A 21629-nucleotide genomic window follows, 5' to 3' on the forward strand; every position below is an offset into this window, starting at 1 on the left:
ACCGAGTCTGAAATACAATTAAACAATGAAGGGAAAATCGGGATCGCTATAACCTCCCCCCCTTAAAGAATTTCGTCCCCGAAATTAGGTAAATAAACTTCAACAATATGATTTCTCAATTCTCAACAATATTACAATTCAATATTCATCAACCTGACCTATTACCGGTTATTCTATCTCTATTCAAGAGGCAAATCACAACATATAACATAGTTCACAATTCCATAACATATTCAATGCCAATAATATATTTGCATTTCTACAACACATTTAACATATACAATGCTAAATTAAACTTCTATTTTCAAGGCATGACCAACCATTACCACACTTCCAATAACCAAAACATACTTAATGTTTTTCAACTTAAGACACATTCAATGCGCTTAAAGTTTATCAGTACAACAAAATTCCCAATACATGGTTAAATATTAACAAACAAGTCTAGATACTTTTCACGGACATCCAACTCACGTTCCCAAGTGGCTTCCTCCACCCCGTTATGTTTCCACAACACCTTAACTAATGGAAAAGTCCTGCTTCGCAAGACTCGATAACAAAGATAACAGTATGACACAATCAACCACTATAGTGTTCTGAGACATCCACCACATCTCGACTACTGACAATACTCAGACCAGTATCTACTACTTAATACCTCAACATAGGAAACACGAAAACATTCGTACACCAGGCCTCCGGTCAACTTTCACAGAACGAGGATGTAAAACGAGACACGGGTAATGAACAACATACGAACCAAGCACTAACACACATCGTACTAGGCAAAACCTCCTCACTTACTGCAAGTTATCTTACGTCCATACTGAATCCCTCATACAGGGATTTCACTCGCCACCTCGACTGAACTTATAATAACAAAATTTGCATACTCATTCCCTCGTACCGAATTAGCTAACAAGGGTTTACCACGCCGCGACACTTATCACTACCACATAACTGTTCGTACCGAACACAAGCAAATATAGTACCTTCATCCCTTAATGACCTATAGGGTCTACTCTTTATTCCGCATCCTACTTGTCACTCGTCTTGAGAGTACAATCAAGACACTAAGCCTCCGTGCCAAATCATTTGCCACCACTACCACTGAACCACTGCTTAGAACCAAACCCTGGCACAATCACATGTCACCGATAAGGCTTTCAAAGACGCACTATCCTAACTCTCCAGAAGAGTCAGAGTCCTCACCATCATCGCTATCAACTCAAATCTTCATCTGCAAACACCATACCATTGTGACTCTACTCACAGGTCACATCCTAACCATGGGTTATACACCCAACCAACCCTACCGACAACGTCTCCTAACCTAACCAGTATTAAGGTACACACCTAATGCATTTAAACATAGCAAAAGAATCCTAAAACTTAAGAGAATAGCCATTATACTATTATCTGGGATATAATACCAGTTGCTCACAACACGCCACTCCCCGATGCCAACAACCACAATCTTAACAAGGGCTAACACTCCCTCAAATGAGACAACCATTCATTACGTATGCAAATTCGGCAACGTCACCTACCATGAAGGTGTAAGTCTACTCTCAAACTCTGAACAACGCAGTTCCTCCGTCTCCACTAACTCTGGGGCAAACCTCGATAGGTTAGCAAACCATGCTTCAAATTGTACCAAAGGTGTAGTACCTTGGCGTAACTCCACAAACTGTTTCCACAACTCTTCTCGTGTGAAAGGAGGGAAATCACAACTTCCTCGTCTAGGCATCCTAGTAAAGGTAACAAAGATATTAGGACATTATCAAAGGTGCCGAAGCTATTTCACTCGCGTGCTAAATGATAGAAAATAGTAATTCACTCCACATAAGCACATAATCACATAAGCACCTACGAATTTCATTCCTGGATAATGATAGTCCCAAGGCGTTGCTAGTGTTCCGGTTAGAAATGGCAGTGATCAAGTGCCTTTCCAACAGGACTCCCAGAAACCCAAGGATCCAGTCAACATCCTAGAAACTAAATTCCATACCCATATAGTCACATAAACATGTTATCACATAAGCACTTAACATCATACATAAGTCTCTAATAAGCGAGACAAACCCATTGTGGTACTAACCACTTCCCGCGTACCCAAAGTATTCGAACCCGGTACGCTCTGATACCAAGTTGTAACGCCCTCAAAATAAACTCAATATAAATATCTCATTAGCATGCAATATTAAAAGCAACCAATTCATTATAACGTTCATCAGAGTCTTACAAAATAAAAGCATTACATGTAATGTCAAAATAAGTGCCCTACAGGCTTACATCTTTCCAAGCCAACACTTGGACATGAAAGTATGAGTTCTAACTCAAATACAAATAAAGCCCTAGGCTTGAGTGTTTACATGTAATAACAAAGCAAACAAATAACTGAAAATAGTCTTCAAAATCCAAGTCCTTCCAAGCTAAGTCCTTGGAGGTAGCTTATCACCTGAACCTGAAAATGATGTTCCCATATAGGGTGAGCCACAGCCCAGTAGAAATATACTAAACCAATTATAAGTATTGAATAAAGCAATAGCATTCAATAGATGGTTAACCAAGATAATCAATTACATCATTATACCGTTTCATGACATTAATGTCTAAGTCACGTTTCACTTTTCTTTATTATCAACATGGCTCAGAACCTAGCCAAACTTACAACAGTGAACTATAAATATTATATTCACATTCTTCCAATGTCAACAAACAAATGAGACTCATGCTCAAATCAAACACTTCATACTTCCAGTTTGATACACATTTTAGTGCTGTATCAATAAAAACACTTCAATATAAATAAGCACACATAAAAGTGATGCTAATGGAGTCCATCCCCTATCTCCTCCCAAACAAAATCCGGTTTAGAGGTCCATCCCCTATCTTCCCCTAAACCGTGGAGTACATCCCCTATCTCCTCCCACACAAAACAAAGTATGTAAACACATAACATATACACCACACAATCAATACACATAATGTCTGTATTAATTCAACAGTCAAAATTAATGACTCAACCAATGTGATTAGTTTCAGTTATCCTTAATCCACATGCAATGTTTACAACAATCACGACTATCCTCTACCGATAGCCCAAAACTGTTATTTCTAGACTTGAAAATAAATATATCAACAATGCAATAGGCGAGTGATTTAAATTATCCAACTACACCATTTAATCAATGAATTCTCCAATTTCATGAATTTAACCAAATTCCCCAATTTCCTTAAATTAATTATACAAATTAATTAATTAATACAACTAGGGTTTTTCCCAAAATTATCAAAGTAACCCCAACATATTAAAATGCCAGAACTTAGAACAAAACGTATATATTGGAGTAGGAAATCCCTACCTCGAAGAAATAGCCCAAAAAGAGAAGATGGAGATGAAGACCCAAACTCCAAAGTGCTCCAAACCACCAACAATTCAGATTAAATGGAAGCTCTCGACTCACTCTATCTTTTTTATAAAGGATCTAAGGTAGAAACCCACTCTAAGTAGATCAAACCTAAGAGAGAAGACAAGTTTAGAGAGAGAGAGTTGGCTCTAGGGTTTCAAAAGAAAAGATGATGAAAAAAATCATGTTTAACCTGCTGCTGCCTACTGATATATAACAGGCCATTAGGACCTTACAGTTACACCAAAAATAATAACCATTAAACAAGAAAATGGTTACACCAAAATAATGACCATTAACCAAGTTCATGAATTCTATTTAACCTCCATTTATGACCAAGAGGTTACCAAAGTAATGAAACCCCATAAATAAGTATAAAATATTAAGGATTGGTCACTCTAATGGACCACTAATAAGGATAGTAACTGAACCACTAATAAGGATATTAAATGAACAAGTTTGTAACCACTAATAAGGATATTAAATGAACCATTATGAAAATTTAATGGACACTAACCCTTGGTTTCCAAACACAACCAACCTGTTTTAAACCTACCCAACATGACCCAAGACTCATATACAAAGAGTAAACGATGGAAATGGGAAAAAGACAACAACACACCCACGGAACCGAGTCTGAAATACAATTAAACAATGAAGGGAAAATCGGGATCGCTATACCAACTGGTTTATTTCTGCTATTGTAATCAATTTTCTCTGCAATCCAAATTTCTCTGACCACAATTGTAACACATTAACTTATATACCCTGATTGATTTTCTCTAATATCTGAATTATGTTGCTTGTTTCATAATTTTCTCTGGCCCATAAAATTGTTTCTCCTTGTGTGTAATTTTCTCTGGCCCATAACTTATGTGCCTTGCATCTTTGATTAACACTGTTTATTTCTGCCCTTCCAATGAATTTTTTCTGGAATCCAAATTTCTCTGACACAATTATAGTCAAACATTAACTTATATGCCTTGATTCATTTTCTCTGATATCTAAATTATGTTGTTCGTTTCATAATTTTCTCTGCCTCATAAAATTAACTCCTTGTCTGTAATTTTCTCTGGCCCAAACAATTTTCTCTGAAGTTTGTTTCCCATTAGTATCATTTAGATGAATTTTATTTTCCTTATTTGAATTTTTTCTCTCAGTGAATTTTGTAACATTTCTCTAATAAAAGAGCCTCCTGTTACAGATAGATAACAAGCAGCTAGTCAAAAACCCATCAGAGGAGTTCTGTCTTGGTAAAAAGACGAAGAAAGAATTAAAAAAGGCAATTGTCAAATTCAAGGAGACATTACAAGATTCATCTGAAGAAGCAGAAGGCAACATAGAAGAATACGAAGCCAGCAATGGACAAGAAGATCATGTAAGTAGTAGAGAAGCAGAAGCCAAAGAATAAAGTGAAGAAATAGAAGTAAAAGACAAAGAACAAAATGAACAAAAAGAAGAAGACAGTGAAGAAGACAGTGAAGAAGAAGATGAAGAAGAAGATGAACAGCAAGAAGAAAACAAGGAGGAAAGTGACGAAGAAGAACGTAATGAGCCGATGGACCAACAACGTGATAGCATTTGTGGCTCAACAATGCATCAGCCTCAAGAATCTGAGGAATCAAAGGATGCCCAAATTACTGATCTATGTCAAAGACTAAAGGCACTTTCTTAATCTAAAAAAGAAGAAGAGAGAAATTGGATTGAATTACTTACTGAAAAGGATATTGCAATAACAACTTTGACATCACTTAACTCAGAACTTCAAGAAAGAGACAGCACAATCCAAATGAAACTAAGGATGTTGGAGGTTCAAAAGGAAGAAGATACAAAAACAATTCAACAGTTGAGGTATTCAAATTCGGAGCTTAAAACTGAAAATGCTAAATTGCATGAACAAGTTCAAGAACTATCCGTCCAACTAGCAACACAACCATACCGAACACCAACACAACTTCAACCACAAGGTCAGTGAAAATCTTGAGCCACAAAAAATTATGTCCTTGTGTTAACATAACTCAGAGAAATTTCTATTTATTATAATTTTCTATATCATTGGTAATTTTCTCTAGAAGTTATATTTCTCTGAACACATTAGTTTCTGCCACTTATTTCTATTGATTGATTTCTAATGCTCATTTCATTTTCTCTGTCTATTTTCTTATTCAATTTTTGGGGCTTGTTTGATTTTCACTGTGTATAGTTGGAATGCAAGTGGAACAACAACCAACAACACAACAAGAACAAATGGCACACAAAGAACAACCGAAACAAAAGAGGAAAGTCTATGGTAACTGGAAAATATTTAATCAAATAAATTTACATATTGAAATATCATCTGTTACTTCAGAGAAATTTCACTTGTACTAATATTTTCACTGTCTACAGTCAAAAAAGATCCGACATCAATGATAAAAAATTTGAAGGCAAAAGAAAGGAAGGAAAAGCAGCACGATCCAGAATTTCAATATCCCAAAGTTGCGAAAATGACTAGAGCTTCAAAACAAGCTGCAAAACAAACTGAGCAAACCACGAAGGACAAAGAAGTACTTGATGCTGATGCGTACGTCTTGCCTCAACCTATAAACATTAGAAAATCGTGGGTCTTTCCACAAACTCTACCGATTTCAAGATTGATAAATGATCATGTAAAAGACATCTTGCAGCACATCAAATGTGTCTGGACTTGAGTAAGTACAACAAACAAAATAGAAGATAACAAACAACAAATTACAAACTTATATTGCATTAACAACAACTAAATCCCTTCTTTGTCATCTTGTAGGGCTTTAATTTGGACAAGTGAGTTGAATCTCATTACCTACGAAGACATTGGAAACCTAATAAAGCAAAAAGAAATTGCCAACAATGTAAATATTTCATCAAAATTTCTCTACAATGTTCCATCAGCCTTTATAAACCAATATTACAATTATAAATCATATTTTTCAGGTCATTGATGGCTATGGAGAGATCCTTTTGGCTGACCAAACGAGAGAAAGACAAAAACCAACTTCATTTTTTTCACATCCATGAGCTTAGTATGTTACTACTATTTTATTTGATTTTCTCTGGAATTTACTTACTACTTTATGTTCTTAAGATACTTCTTGAATCCAGTTGTGTCACTAGTCTAATTTTCTCTTGCTAGTTATCTGCATTTAAAATTTCTGTGTATATTTCTTAAATTCCTGTCATTTCAACTTTCTCATAACATAACCATTTTTTGATTTTCTCTGACCACAGAATTTCATCAAGATGACAAAAAATCAAGCTTTTTGAGTGTCCTTATTTGACAAGCATATTGAAACAGCATGGAGGAACTACAGGTTCCTCCATTTCCCAATAAATACTAGAGGTAATGAGAAGTCCACACATGGAAATCACTGGACCTTGCTTGTCATGGACAAACAAGGCAATTTATGGAGGTTCTACAACTCACTGAGGCCAAGGAGGGATGATGCAGACGACAAATATGTCAAAGATGCAAAACAATTGGTAACAAGTGCAAATTTCTCTAATCCATCATAATCTTTATGTGATGATAATTTTCATAGAATCCCATTGATTTGTCTGTAAATTTCTCTGTTATTTAAAAATTATTTTTTTTGCAGGAAGATTATGTGGAGAATTTTTTGAAAGCTTGCCTTGAAAGAGAGGCTCAATCACAACCCTCTTTCAAATTGATAAACTCACAAAACACAAGTTACGACTTTGAGTATGTCAACAATGCTCCATAACAAGAAAGTGATTCGTAAGTTTCATACATCTATAAATAAAATAATCTGATTTGCATGTTTCTTAAAACTAACCATACCTATAATTTGTATGCAATCTGGATTGTGGCCTCTTTGTCTGCTATATAATAAAACAATATAGCAAGCATGAACCTATCAGCTCCAAATTGTCCACACAAGAGATAAGGTTGATGAGGGCAGAACTCATAGAGAGATTTGTGACCGAAGTTGGCGGTCATGGACTGAACCAATTGAAATACCTCCAGAAGAAGAACCAAAAATGTAATAGTGAAACTAGTGAAAGGAAGACAATATACATATCCACACAGAGAAAATTGTCTCACATATATGTATATATCCATACAGTATTAACCATTCAGTTTTTTGTTGATACATTGAAGGAATGATGATGCTTGACATATATGTATATATCCTTTCTTGACTAACGTAAATTTCATTTTTTTTTTTATTTCAACTAATGTAAATTTCATACCTATCGATGGTTAAATATATATATATTTTTATTGTGATTGTCAACAAAATCCACACAGAGAAAATTGTCTGCAGAAATTTCTCTGGTACGATATTACCAGAAATTCACAGAGAAATTTAACTTGTATCATCCCAAGGGGATGCCTATATGATTATGTAATCTGTAGTGCTTTGTGTTAGTACAAAACAATCATCAACCTCAACAAAACACAAAGCGCACAGTAATTTTATCTGCCACTGGAAAATTTCACTGGATGAATTTCAAATTTCAAAACACAATGCCCAAATAGTTTTCTCTGATAGTGGAAAATTTCTCCAGATGAAATTGACGGATTCGAATGGTGACAGAAAATGGAATTTCTGAGTTGTGAATTTCTCTGGGCTAAGTGATTTGGAGAGGAGGAATTTCTCTAGGTTGGTGAGGAAAATTTCTCTGGCTTTGACAAAAATTTCTGAGTTGAAGTGAGTCCAGAGAAATTCTTCCCTGGTCTAGAGAAATTCTCAACTTAGAGAAATTTCAAAAGAGCTTAGTTTTGTTTCTTGGTTGTACTCAGCGCAATAATTTTCTGTATGCTCTGTCTGGTGTGCACATTTCTTGAAATGACTGATATGAAGTTACTAGAAATTCACAGAGAAATTTAACTCATATCGTGTCAAAGAAGGTGCCTATATGATAGTGCAATCTCTAATGCACTGTCTTAGTACAAAACAATTATCAAATTCCAAAAACACAATCCACACAGTACTTTTCTCTGCCATTGTCAAATTTATGTGGATGAATTTGAAGCTTCAAAACACAATACACAGAGAATTTTCTCTGCCATAGGAAAATTTCTCTGCATGAATTTGACAGGTATTACAAACCCACTGCCTATAGTATATATCAACAAACACAATGCATACTTTAACTGATATTGGAAAATTTCTCTGGATGAATTTGATTGATAGTATTATATACACTGTCTAAAAAATACATTTCACAAAACAAAATACACAAAGTAATCATCAAATGTATTATTCAATCAATAAAATGTATAATCCTCAACTATTTAACAAAGGCTCCTTGCATGTCCTCTTATTATGGTGACCAATACTCTCACAATGACTATACTTAATCACCCTTTTAAACTCTCCAGTAGAAGCAATTCTGTTCTTCTTCGGCCTCCCAGCTGGTCTCTTGCTCAATGGAGGTAAAATCATTGCATCTTCAATGCTACACAGAGGTTTTTCAACAGTTGGAACTGGGCCAATCGAAAACGAGTATGCTTGACGATACATGTCAGCATGAAAAAATGATTCAACAAATAAATTCAAATTCTTTCCACTCCTAAAAATTGCAGCAACAGCATGTTGACATGGATACCCATTTATTTTCCATTTTCAACATGAACAAGTTCTCAACCCAAGATCAACCATAACCAAAGGAAAACAGTGCACTTCAAAGACATTATCAGATGATGAACTCACATTTCATGTCCTCCCATTCAAAAAAGACTTCTCCAATACACTATCCACACAAGGACACATAACTTTATTTCATTTACTAGAGAGCAGCCTCCTATCAGACCTCATATTCATGGTTTGCACCCGTATCATGTCCACCAAATTTGTTATTGGCAAGTGCCGAGCTTCTCATATCCATGAATTGAATGACTCAGCAACATTTGAATACATCTCACCATAACGTTTCCCCGCAAAATATGCATCACTCCGATTTTCATATGGTAAACTTCTCAAGAAAACATTCACAATGTCTCCTCCCTCACTTTTTAATTCATTTAACTTGAAATGAAATGATGCCTTTGTTGGAGCATATGCACATTCTGCAAACTTGGACACAATCGTCGCCCTAACCAAATTTGTGTTTCCACATGACAACTTATCCCTCAAATTTCTCTTTAGATGTTCTAGACAAAATCCATGAAAGCAGTTAGGGAAAAACCTAGCAATTCCCTCCACAATACCACAATGTCGATCTGATATGAAACTTATCACCCTTTCTGATCCCAATACTCCACATAAATGTTCAAGAAACCAACACCAATTGTCTTTATTCTCAGAATCAATAACAACAAAAGCTACAGGAAAAAAACCTACAAAACAAATAGGAACAAGCATATTAGATATACACATGTAGAGAAAAATAGAACAATAAACAGCCAGAGAAATTTGACACTGCCAACATCCAGAGAAAATTCACTTAGTGCCCAACTCCAGAGAAAATTCACACATTGGCAACATCCAGAGAAAATTGACTTAGTGACCAACTACAGAGAAAATTCACACAATCATAATATCCAGAGAAAATTCACTCAGTGACCACCTACAGATACAATTCACACAATGACAACATCCAGAGAAAATTCACACACTGACCAAAATCTAGTGAAAATTCTCACAGTGGCCACAACCATAGAAAATCCACACAGTGGCCAAAACCAAAGAAAATTCAAAATGTCAGAGAAAAATCATATTCACTCAATTCCTACATGTATAGAAAATTCACATATTTAGATAAAATTTTATATATTTACAATTACCTTCATTCCCATCTTTCCCCGTTGCAGCAAGCATAACTCCTTTGTATCGTCCTTCAAAAATGTTACATCAAGAAAAAGCAATGACCGACAATATTTGAAACCAGCAGTGCATGCATGAAAATCCACAAACACTCTTTTGAAACGATTGTTATCTTCAAAATCTAACTCAAAACGACTACCTGGATTGTTCTTCAATGCCTCATCAAAATACCACCATAATTGATCAAATGACAAACAAGAATCCCCATATGTACTACATTTTGCTTTTCAACACCCAACCAACCACAATTATAACTGATTGAGACCCCATACTTGTCTTTCATTTCTTTGACAACATCCACTGGACGAGTTAAAGGTTTTGCACTTACCTCTTCAAGTATCAGCCCAGAAACTAAGCTGGAAGTCATCCTAGCATGTTTACTCGTATGAACCGCCACACCACACGTATGTTCATTGTTCAAAGTCCTTATGTAGAAGAACCCATTTGTTTTTTTCAACTGAAGCATGTACACGCCACATACATCCCCTTGATTCCTTATATTCACATTCTGTCGTAACCCTCAGCTTGTCATTTTTAACATACGTAAACTAAAAACCAACCTCAATAGCATACTTGCATAAAAAAGTACGGAACTCAACCACACCACACTCAAACTTTTGTCCAACACCAACCAGCTGACAATAACACCTTTTCTTGGTGAGAACAAAACTTAGAAAGTGAATTCCTTTCAATATCCACTAGCCTATCACACTCAGCATCCACAACACTACCCAATTAGACCCCACTTCATCCTCTTCATCAGAAGTACTACATCTAGTAACTGAAACATCAACTATATCAACACTGCGTGCACAAACAACCCTCAACATATTCAGAAAATTAATATTATTTCGAATCATACAATTCGGATGGCCCACAATAGAACATGGAATACACATAGTCTCAGGTTTCAAATTCTCTCATGTTTTACACAAAATGCCAACCAATTCCTCAAAATTCAATTCGCATGAAACATTAATGACAATAGTATCATTCTCATATTTGCACAGCAACAACACTGCACTGTCCATTGAAACTGAAAGAAAAAATAAGAAAAATAATTTGTTTAACATAAAAACACTTCACAAGAACAACATAAAAGTCCAGAGAAATTTCTAAAAATTATAATTTTTTCTGGACTTAAAATAAAAGTCCAAAGACTACAAACTTATATTCACCTTCAATATGACAAAAAACAAAATCACAGAAACTTAATGAATTCAAAGAGAATCACAGAGAAATTTACTGCTAATTATTAAACACAATCATAGAAAAAAATCACACAGAATATCTATTATGAAAGTATAGGCTTCTCTGTGATTTTCACCTCACTATAAGCTAACAATTTTCTATGCGTCATTCTGCAATATTGCACTCATAGAAAAATCTAGAGAAATTTACAGACTTATATACACCTTCAAGATAACAAAAAACACTGCATTGTCCATCTAAACTGAAAGAAAAAACACAAAAAATAACTTTTGGTTAGAGAAACAAAAACTTCTATTCACCTTCTACAAACATATAATTTTCTCTGAACTACAAACTGAAAGTGAGTAACAAACTTATAATTTTCTCTGAACTACAAATAAAAGTCTAGAGAAATTTATGAACTTACATTCACTTTCTCAGATTCTATATGCATTAGAAACTTCTAATAATATGTCCATATGCACTTATAATTTTCTCTATGATTTTCGTTGGATTATAATAACAAACTTACAATTTTCTCTGGACTATATCAACAAAAGTGCAGAAAATGAAATTTCTCTGGTTTGAAAAAACATAGAACAAAACTTATTATTGGTCAGCATGTTGATAAAAAACATAGCACAAAAAATGAACTCTAAACATCAAAATCAACTACACTGTCAACACTCTTTGAAATTGATCAAAAAACAAAGAATAAAAAATTAATTCCAAAAATAAAAATCAACTCTATCATGCTGGCCTCTCTCTAAACAAAAATTCAAAACAAAAATCAAAATCCATGTGGAATCTAAATCGAAAACAAACCTGATTCAACTCCACTCAAAAACCTACGCAATCAACAAACTGTCAACACTCTTTGAAATTGATCAAAAAAACAGAGAATCAAAAATTAATTCCAAAAATAAAAATCAACTCTATCAAGCTGGCCTCTCTCTAAACAAAAATTCAAAACAAACATCAAAATGCATGTGGAATCTCCATCGAAAACAAACCTGATTCAACTCTACTGAAAATCTATGCGATCAACACACTGTAACACCACTGAAATCTCCGACGAAATCTACACGATCGTAGCAATCTTTCTCGTCAACTCCACTGAAATCTCCGACGAAATCTCCACCGTGAAGTCAACAATATAATATTCAAACAAATTTCTCGTCAACTCCACTGCAATCTCCGACAAAATCTCCACTGCGAATTCGGTTTCCAAAATCTCACCGTGAAGTCAACAATATAATATTCAAACAAATTTATGTTATAAAAGAAGGGTAATTTAGGTACTTTATAACCTAAAATAAATTTGAGGGACCTTAGCGATCAAAACATATTATTTTGAACCTCTCCTTCTATCAAAAGTAGATGAGAGATCTTAGGCCAATTTTCCCTTTTTTATTTTATTACTATTGTTATTTTCTTTAACAGATTTATTAGCGATCTGGTTTAAAATAACAGTTTTTTTTTAACAGATTTATTACCAATCTGTTAGCTCACACATTTATTTTCTTTTTGTGTATACCCCTCCCTTTCTCTCTCTCTCCTCTCCATCGACATCTCACACAAACACACGAGCACCACCAGCCACTGCCCCTCGGAAGATGTTAGTTACACGAGCACCAATCGATTGATTCCGAGCTTGGCATTTGATTTTAATTCCGAGCCTTGGATTAATTCGGTGAGAGCCTTGGATTGCATCCCTTATTCGATTAATTCAGTTTCTCCTCTCTCATCTCTCTTTGATTTTGATTTGATTTGATTTCTAGAGTTTTGATTTTGATTTTGATTTGATTTCTATTCAATTAACCTAAATTTTTCTCCCTTGCAGTTTCATTTCAACTTTATGATCTCAAGCAGTAAGGATTCATAGAGATACAAGAGCTTATGACGTATTTTGAATTGTGTTGTGTTTATGGCTCTTCACTGAAAATTTCTATTGATTTGGTTATGTAATAGTTTTGATGGTTTGAATGTCTCTGTTCTTACAGAAATTGTTTCCAATTACTAGTTGAATTTTGCTTTGTTCTGAATTTTGATGGAGATATTAGTTGCTTAGTTAGTATTATTAAATTTAACTGCTAGGCTTGACAACTGATTCACTGTATGCTGTATTACTTGTACGACTATGTAATATTGAAGTTCACACTATTTCATGGGTTATAAGAATCCTATGAGCCCTTGCCTGTGCTTCAAGATCAACCTGGTAGGACACCACAGAAAATATATACATGTATTTAGAATCAATAAGTTATAGTTTGAATGTAATTGACAATTAATCAGTCTAGACTTGGTGCTCATCTTCATCATTGGTAAATTAGGTCTCTCGAAGTAAACAGGAAGTAGGCATAACCTATGACTAAACCAGTGGTGGTGGTGAAAAATGCAATTGGCTCCATAACATCCCATGAGAATTCCCAGAATGTAAGACAAAAGAAGAGCCCGACCTGCATGATAGCCAACCCTAGCCCTGACCAGAGGATGCGCCGGACCTGCTTATGTGCCAGCATGTCAATTTCTTCCTTCTTCTCCTGGAGCTTCTTTAGCACATCCCTCCTGGGGTCGTCTTCAGATGTCAGGGCAAGGGGCACTGCTCTTCTAACCAAATCCACCACATGAATATGTAGAAGTAAATGGAACAACAAAAATCAATTTAAGTAATAATATCAAATATCTAAGGCTTCTAAACAGAAAGGACCATGGCTGTAAGAATTGTGTGATTCATGATTAGATTCATACGTTTTGATACGAGTTTCAACCAAAAAGATGTTTCACCCCTCTATCAAGAAATAAAGAGATCAATTAGTTATAATAATGAACATAATTATATATACATGTATATATAATTTAGTTATATTGATATTCATTTTATTTTAAACGTTGTGTGTATTTTTATATGTATATATACATATATACGAATATATTATTTTTTCATAAATTATATTAGATTATATTAAATAAAGTGCTCTTATGATTCATGATTCACTGTTGTAGCAAAACGATTGACGGTTCGGTTCGCTATTTGACAATAATGGAAATGACAGATAGATTGGGAGAAAAAAAAAATTGCTAAGACTCACTAAAATTTAAATTCATATTGTGTCAACAACTCAAGCCAATTTATCCCAGTTGGATAGCCGATACAAATCTAATCAACAGATCTACGGCATTCAAGTGGGCTAAATAAAGAAAGAAACACACCATGCACGGGTCAAATGTTTCATTTCAATAGTCTAAGAGGTACACTTGCAGAAATAAAAATCACCATATGGAGAGAATAATAATAGAAATAATAAATCTCTAAGAAGGAAGGTTAAACTAAGAAGAAAAAGAAGAAGAAGAAATGGCAATCATAATTATGTCTAGATGGACATGCACAGATTATGTATTGAGTGTACCTCATAACTTTGCATAAAACTCTCATTTTATGTCTAAAATACTCTACATTAGTTTATAAACACAATTTTACTCTAAATAAATAAAGTACTTAAGAAATATGAAATCAAGCCATATTTTGGTATCCTCTTGGACATGATTATTAGATAATATGACACACTTAAACACAAACCTTCACACAACACTCGTACCCAAGTCGAGGTATCCATATATGATATACCACACAAGAACTTGGCACATTTTGAATTGTTACACAATTTAAATTGAGGCTATACCAGTAACTGGTTGCTGGAGATGGTCAAACTTGGGTTTTAATCACTTGATTTGCAAGATATCACCTATTGTTTAGCTGATTCCATCTCATTCTATATGGCAGAAGGAAGAGTACATCTTATGTTTAATGTTGTTGGGGACATTGCTTGGTGCAATGGCAAAAAGTTTGGGCTGTCAAGCGTAGTACACAGGTTTAAGTCTGAGAACAACTACTTCGTCCAATTAAAGGTAAAGGTTAGGAACACTCAACATGAACTTTTTCCAGTTTCTACGGGAGATTGATGCTGCTCTAGTTAGATGTGCTGTGTCTGTTGTAAACGAATCTCTCTCTGTTTATCTCAAGCTTCAAGGAACTCTTAATGCAGAAGCAGAACGTGAAAAGCTCAGGAAAAAGATGGAAGATATACAAAGGTAAGTGTTTTTTCTCAATTGAAAACTCTTCAACACTCTATACAAGATTGGACCAGACAACAGGTGGCCACCCTGTTTTGGCCAACAGTCATATGCAATGGTCACATTAGGCAGTAGCTTCGGGTCCTTAGAGGCTATGACATCTAACTGATGTATGACTTTGGTCACACTGTTATTATGGTCCAAAGATATCTTCTTGTGGATATCCTCTCTTAAGATAGATCAAGGTGCATGTCCCTTGGGGATTATTGGGATGAGCCACCTTGGAAAAACACTAATTGTAGTCGCCAAGGTTAGTATACAAGTGTCATGGTCCACCCATGACTGTGGTGCCACCTGAAGGTGTCCTTCAGCCCTGTTTGGACCCTAGGTTAGTCTGTGAGATGTAATGATGTTTTTAATTGAATTAAAACTATTGTACTTTTGAAATTACTATTAGCTGTGATGCAATCTTTTAACGAATTAGTTTTAGGATATTTTTTTCCATCTTGTGTGAAGTGTATTTTTTCAGATGAACATGAGAATTTATTGTGATTATTATGTTTTGGAGTCTTTTTGTGAGGTAGATTATGTGAATTTTGTTACACAATGAAAACTTATGTGTTTTTGTTTGATGCAGTAACTATTTCTGCAACCCAGTAGTGAAGGAAATGGTCATGTAATTGGTTGTACGGAATTAATGATGTTATATTGTTGTTGCACTAGCTGGAATGTCAGTCTATTTGTGCTATGTTAAATCGAGAATAGGCTTTCTAATATGAATGTTTGTACCTGTGACTTGTGATTTACTCGAGTGAGGTGTCAGTTGTGGAAATTTAATATTTGTATGATGGAACCTACATATTGAATGAATCTCAACCACACTTGTGTTTCTTCATATTTTTCTTTGTTTGAGTTTCTTATCCCTAGCATTACTCTTACCAAAAACTGATCAGGTAAGTCCCAGAGATTAGGCTAGAAAAGACTTGTTCAATTAGGGAACTAGGTTAGAGAAGACGAGTTCCATTAGGCTAGACAATACTTCTTCAATTAGCAATCTTTCAAATTGGAGATGGATGGCAAGAACACAGAAGGTATGATTTCTCTATTACAAATTGAAGGTAGCTAAGTTTCTATTAAAAAAAATTCAACTGTAAAACACTGCTTTAGGAGTTTAGAACATTTCTAGTTAATTAGATTGAAACAGACAAATCACTATCATCATAAAGAAAAAGAAAAAGAAAAAAAAAAGTTTAGCAATTCAGCTAGTAACCTTAGGTGTATTAGTTTTAATCATCCAAAACAATGACCCCAGGGTCTGATTTATTGGTGCTTACTTCAGTTGGTTCATTGGCACTTGAATCAGCATCATGCAATGCTTCCATTTCCACATCATCTCCAGTTCCATATTTTACATTGCATAACATATTGTTTAGACCAGACATATTTTACATTGCATCAGTTTCTTTAACTTTAACTAATGTATGAATGCATTGATATATTTTCTAGTATTGCATTTCCTATATCAAAGGTCAAAGCCTGATGTTTATTACTACATTTACATTATGTTACTCCACCAGCAACACCTTATTTCTGTTGCTAGAGCATAACATATTGTTTTGTGAAATTCTTATTAAGACTTCATGTTGCTTGTGCAAATGTCGTCCACATTATTTTCTGATCTGATTGTTATTGTGGATGCTCATTTTCTTATTAACAGTTGAATCTTGAAATTGTTAGACAAGGTTATATTCCTATATATATATATATATTATATTTTAAAAATAACTTTTTACGGCATATAAAATTATGCCATAAAATGTGCAATGATTTATGACGTGCAACAAAATACCGTAAAAGATTATATATGGCATACAAAGTATGTTATAAATATATTAAAAATGACCTTCTACGACATACAAAATTATGTGGTAAAAAGTGATGATTTATGACATGCAAGAAAATGCTGTAAAATATTATATACGGCATGCAAAGTATGCCATAAATATATTCAAAATAACCTTCTACGACATGTAAAATTATGCCATGGAAAGTATGATGATTTATGGCATGGCAAAAATGTCGTAAAAAATAATATACGACATACAAAATATGTCATTAATGTTTAATTTATTACTTTTTACAACTTTACCTGCATGTCGTAAATATTGTTCAAGTTTTTACGGCATGCATTGAAAGTCGTAAAAATTCAATTTTGTTGTAGTGCCAATAATCTCAAAATGTAATCTTGTGAACTGTTTGGTTCTCTCTTTTTTCTTATAAACCCAAAGGTCCCATTAAAGTGGAAATTATACAAAAGTGTAGTCATTTACACTTTTGGCTTTAATTTTTGAGGGATAGAAGTGGATTTCTCCAAATGTAAAATTACACATTTAGGCAATCTGCACTATAGAAGTTTTGAATTTTTCATCATTCTGGAACAAATCTCACATTACGAATAAGAACGTAACACTCCAATGTAACACTCTAATAACATAGCACTCCAATATAACACACTAACAAACTACTTAGGGTTCGTTTAGGGTGTGGATTGGCTTTTTGACTATTTTAGCCTGGGGCTAAAAAGTCTCGTTTAGAATAGGCTTTTTGGTTTTTTTGACTTTTGTGAAAGAAAAAATAAAATGATTATGGTTTGGATGTGACATTTTGCCTTATTGGGCTAAAAAGCTTATTTTGTCTTTTTGTGGCTATTTTAGCCAAAAATCCCCATTTTAGCTTATGCGAAAAGGAGATTCAGTGCTGTTTTGGGAACTTTGGAAAAAAGCCATGTTTTTTTATCATTTTCCAAAAACGCAAGTGCCCAAAAACGCAACAAAATTGGTTTGAGAAGTTCTAAAAACGCAAGTGTGAAATTACAAATGGGCCTATGACAAAAAAATAAAAAAATAAATTTCTTATGTTAGGTAAGGGTATTTTGGTCATTTTAATTTGATTTGATACCATAAACAAATATTAAACTATAAAGCCAAAAGCCAGATTTTTATCAACATCCCAAATCACTTTTCAAAAAGCTAAAAAGCTTGGTAAAAAGTCAAAAGCTAGCTTTTTTCCAACTTCCCAAAACACCCTTCAGTATATTTTTTCTAAACGTAACAATGTAACACTCTAAACTTTTTCCAAATGTAACACTCCAATATAACACACAAAAAAGCTCATTAATGTACTTTTTTCAAACGTAACACTCCAATTAATATAATCTCAAACGTAACACTCCAATGTAACATACATAAAAACACTAAAAAAACTATTTAACGCACTTGTTCCAAATGTAACACTCATAGTTTGAAATTATACATTTTATAGTGATCTCGGTTTTCCCTTTTCTTGTTTAATTGTATTCCAGACTCGGTTTCGTGGATGTGTTATGGTCATATTCTCATTTCTATCCTTTACTCTTTTTATTTGAGTCTTGGGTTGTGTTGGGCAGGTTAGAAACAGGTTGGTTATGTTTAGAAACCAAACGTTGATGCCCAGATTTTGGCCTTCACGCTCGGGCAGGGCTTTTGGCCCTCGAGCGGACCCTTTTGTTTTTGCTTCTTTGCTCGAACGAGCGTTTTGACCCTCGAGCGTGATTATTCATCTCTCAGCATTTTGTTCTGCAGGTCATCGAACGATCGAGCGTCCATTTTCACGCTCGAGCGGGGACCATCGTCTGCAAAACTTCTGGAAGTGTGCATCCAGCGCTCGAGCGGCACTTTTGACACTCGAGCGTAAGTCTGTGTCTGACGCTCGAGTGGGGAATCCCACGCTCAAGAGGACTTGTTTGTATATCAGTCCAAATTTTGACTTTTTGGATCACCTTTTTTATGCCTTTTCTCTCTCTAACTTTTCAAAACCTCCATTAGAGAGCTCCTCTCTCTAGATTTCAACTTCTCTCTAAGGTTTGATCTAGTTTGAGTGATCTTCCACCCTTGTCCCTTGGTAAAAAGTGTGGGGTTTGGCTTGTTCTTCATTTTGATCCGAAAATCTTGAAGTTTGGAGCACTTTGGAAATTCTTCATCATCTCCTTTTGGTCTCATCTTTTGAGGTAGGGATAACTACTCATTTTTATGAGCTTTAACATAGATGTTGGGCAATTTGTATAAATGGTTTGATTTGGGGAAGTTAGGGTTTGAGATTTGAAATATTGAAAAGAGGGGTTTTGTTATTTTGACCACTACATATGTGTTTTGGGTCTTAAAAGAGGGTATTGATGTTTATTGTTAATATTTGGACCTTTGGGGTCAATGTTGAGAAAAGGGGAAAAAGCCCTAATTTATTATTATGAATTAATTTGTATAATTAATTTGGAAAAGTTATGAGAATATGGACTTGGGTTGGAAATAATGAAATTGGCTTATTATGAGATTGAATGGTGGAGTTAGATTTATTAATCACCCACCTTTGAAAATATTGATAATTTATCTATTGGATGTAATTATTATCTGTTTAGAAATAATTGCTTTGGGCTATCGGTGGAGGATGGTCTTGATTGTTGTAGACACTGCATGATGATTAGGTGAATTAAAACTAATCGGTTGAATTTGTCATCGAATATGACGGTTGGAATAATACATCGAATTTGTGTATTGATTGATCGTGTATATGATAATTGTTTAAATACATTGTTTTGTGTGAGAGGAGATAGGGGATGTACTCCACGGTTTAGGAGGAGATAGGGGATGGACTCCTAAACCGGATATTATTTGGGAGGAGATATGGGATGGACTCCATTGATACAGCGAATCTGTGTATCATTTGTGAAGTATGGAAGTATTTTATTATGAGTTGCTATCTCATGAATTGTGAAGTATGGAAGTGTTTTATTATGAGTTAGAATCTCATTTAAATTGTTGATATTGGAAAGGTTTCTGACTTGAGCTGTAGTCTCATGGGAATTGTTTGGCCAGGGTCTGAGCCATGTTTATAAATCGAAATTGCTAAGTAAAGGAAAATGGAATGAAACATGGACATATTTGTCATGGAATTGGAATATGTTATAAGTTGGTTTATATGAGTTAAACATTTACCAAATGCTAATATTTTAGTTATTGCTCATATCATGTTTAGTATATCTCTACTGGGCATTGGCTCACCCTATATGGGACATCTTTTTCAGGTACAGGTGATATGCTGCCTCCAAGGATGTAGCTTGGGAGGTTGTAGAAGCTGAAGGCTTCCTTTGTGATTATTTTGTGTATTACATGTAAATCAAGCCAAGGGCTTATTTTGTGTTTTGAGTTAGTACTCTTTTTTTGTAACCAAGTGTTGGCTTGGAAAGTTGTAGGCCCGTAGGGCATTTACTTTTGATGTCAACATGTAATACTTTTGTAACGAATACTCTGATAAATAGAATTATGTTTTATTCTCTTAAGTTTATGAATGTCTTGAATGTATGATTTAGGGATTTATTTTGAGGGCGTTACACATTTACCCAAAGCTTACTAAGAAATTTTTGTACTCCTTTTGGAATAGTTTGAAGAATCTCACACTTTTTTGGAATGGTTTAAAAAATCCCACATCCTTCTTTTAGAGTATTACATTGGAATATTACGTTTGAAAAAAGTACACTAAGAAATTTTTGTTTGTGTTACATTGGAGTTTTACACTAAGGAGTTTTTTTGAAGTGTTACATTGGAGTGTTACGTTTGGAAAACGTATACTAAGAAATTTTTTTTGGAATGTTATGGTTGAGTGTTATAGATTGAAATTATACATTCGTTCAAACATTACTAAGATTTTTTTGTACTCCTTTTGAAATATTTGAAGAATATCACATTCTTTTGGAATGTTTGAAGAATCTCATAATTTAAGTAATTTTTGTACACCTTTTGAAATGTTTGAAATATCTTACATTTCAAGTCATTCCAAATAAAAAAAATTCTCATATAAAAATTAATCTCAAATTTAATTCTCATAAGTGGTGTATCTTACATTTCTAGCACAAAAGAAAAAAATGAAGAAAACGCAATAGAAATAAGAGTAAAACCGTAAATCTAATTTTCAAATAATATATTAAATTTACATTTCCATAATCAATGGGACTAATTGGTCTATAAGAAAACTCTTGGGACTAATTGGATCACCATTCCTCAATATGGGATTTATAAGTAAATTTTCCTTCTTTTTTTTGGGGGGGGGGTAA

General features: G+C 34.2%; 1 long non-coding RNA gene across 1 annotated transcript; it reads left to right on the forward strand.

The window, feature by feature from the left end:
- The first annotated feature begins 12945 nt into the window (after positions 1 to 12945).
- LOC114322328 (uncharacterized) lies at positions 12946 to 15989 on the forward strand. The gene is made up of 3 exons (XR_014335072.1): positions 12946 to 13106; positions 13257 to 15322; positions 15460 to 15989. It is a non-coding gene; the product is annotated as an uncharacterized LOC114322328 (long non-coding RNA).
- The last annotated feature ends 5640 nt before the right edge of the window (positions 15990 to 21629 follow it).

This window comes from Camellia sinensis, chromosome 7, assembly GCF_055761805.1.
Source record: "Camellia sinensis isolate YWXY chromosome 7, ASM5576180v1, whole genome shotgun sequence".
Classification (NCBI taxonomy): Eukaryota; Viridiplantae; Streptophyta; class Magnoliopsida; order Ericales; family Theaceae; genus Camellia; species Camellia sinensis.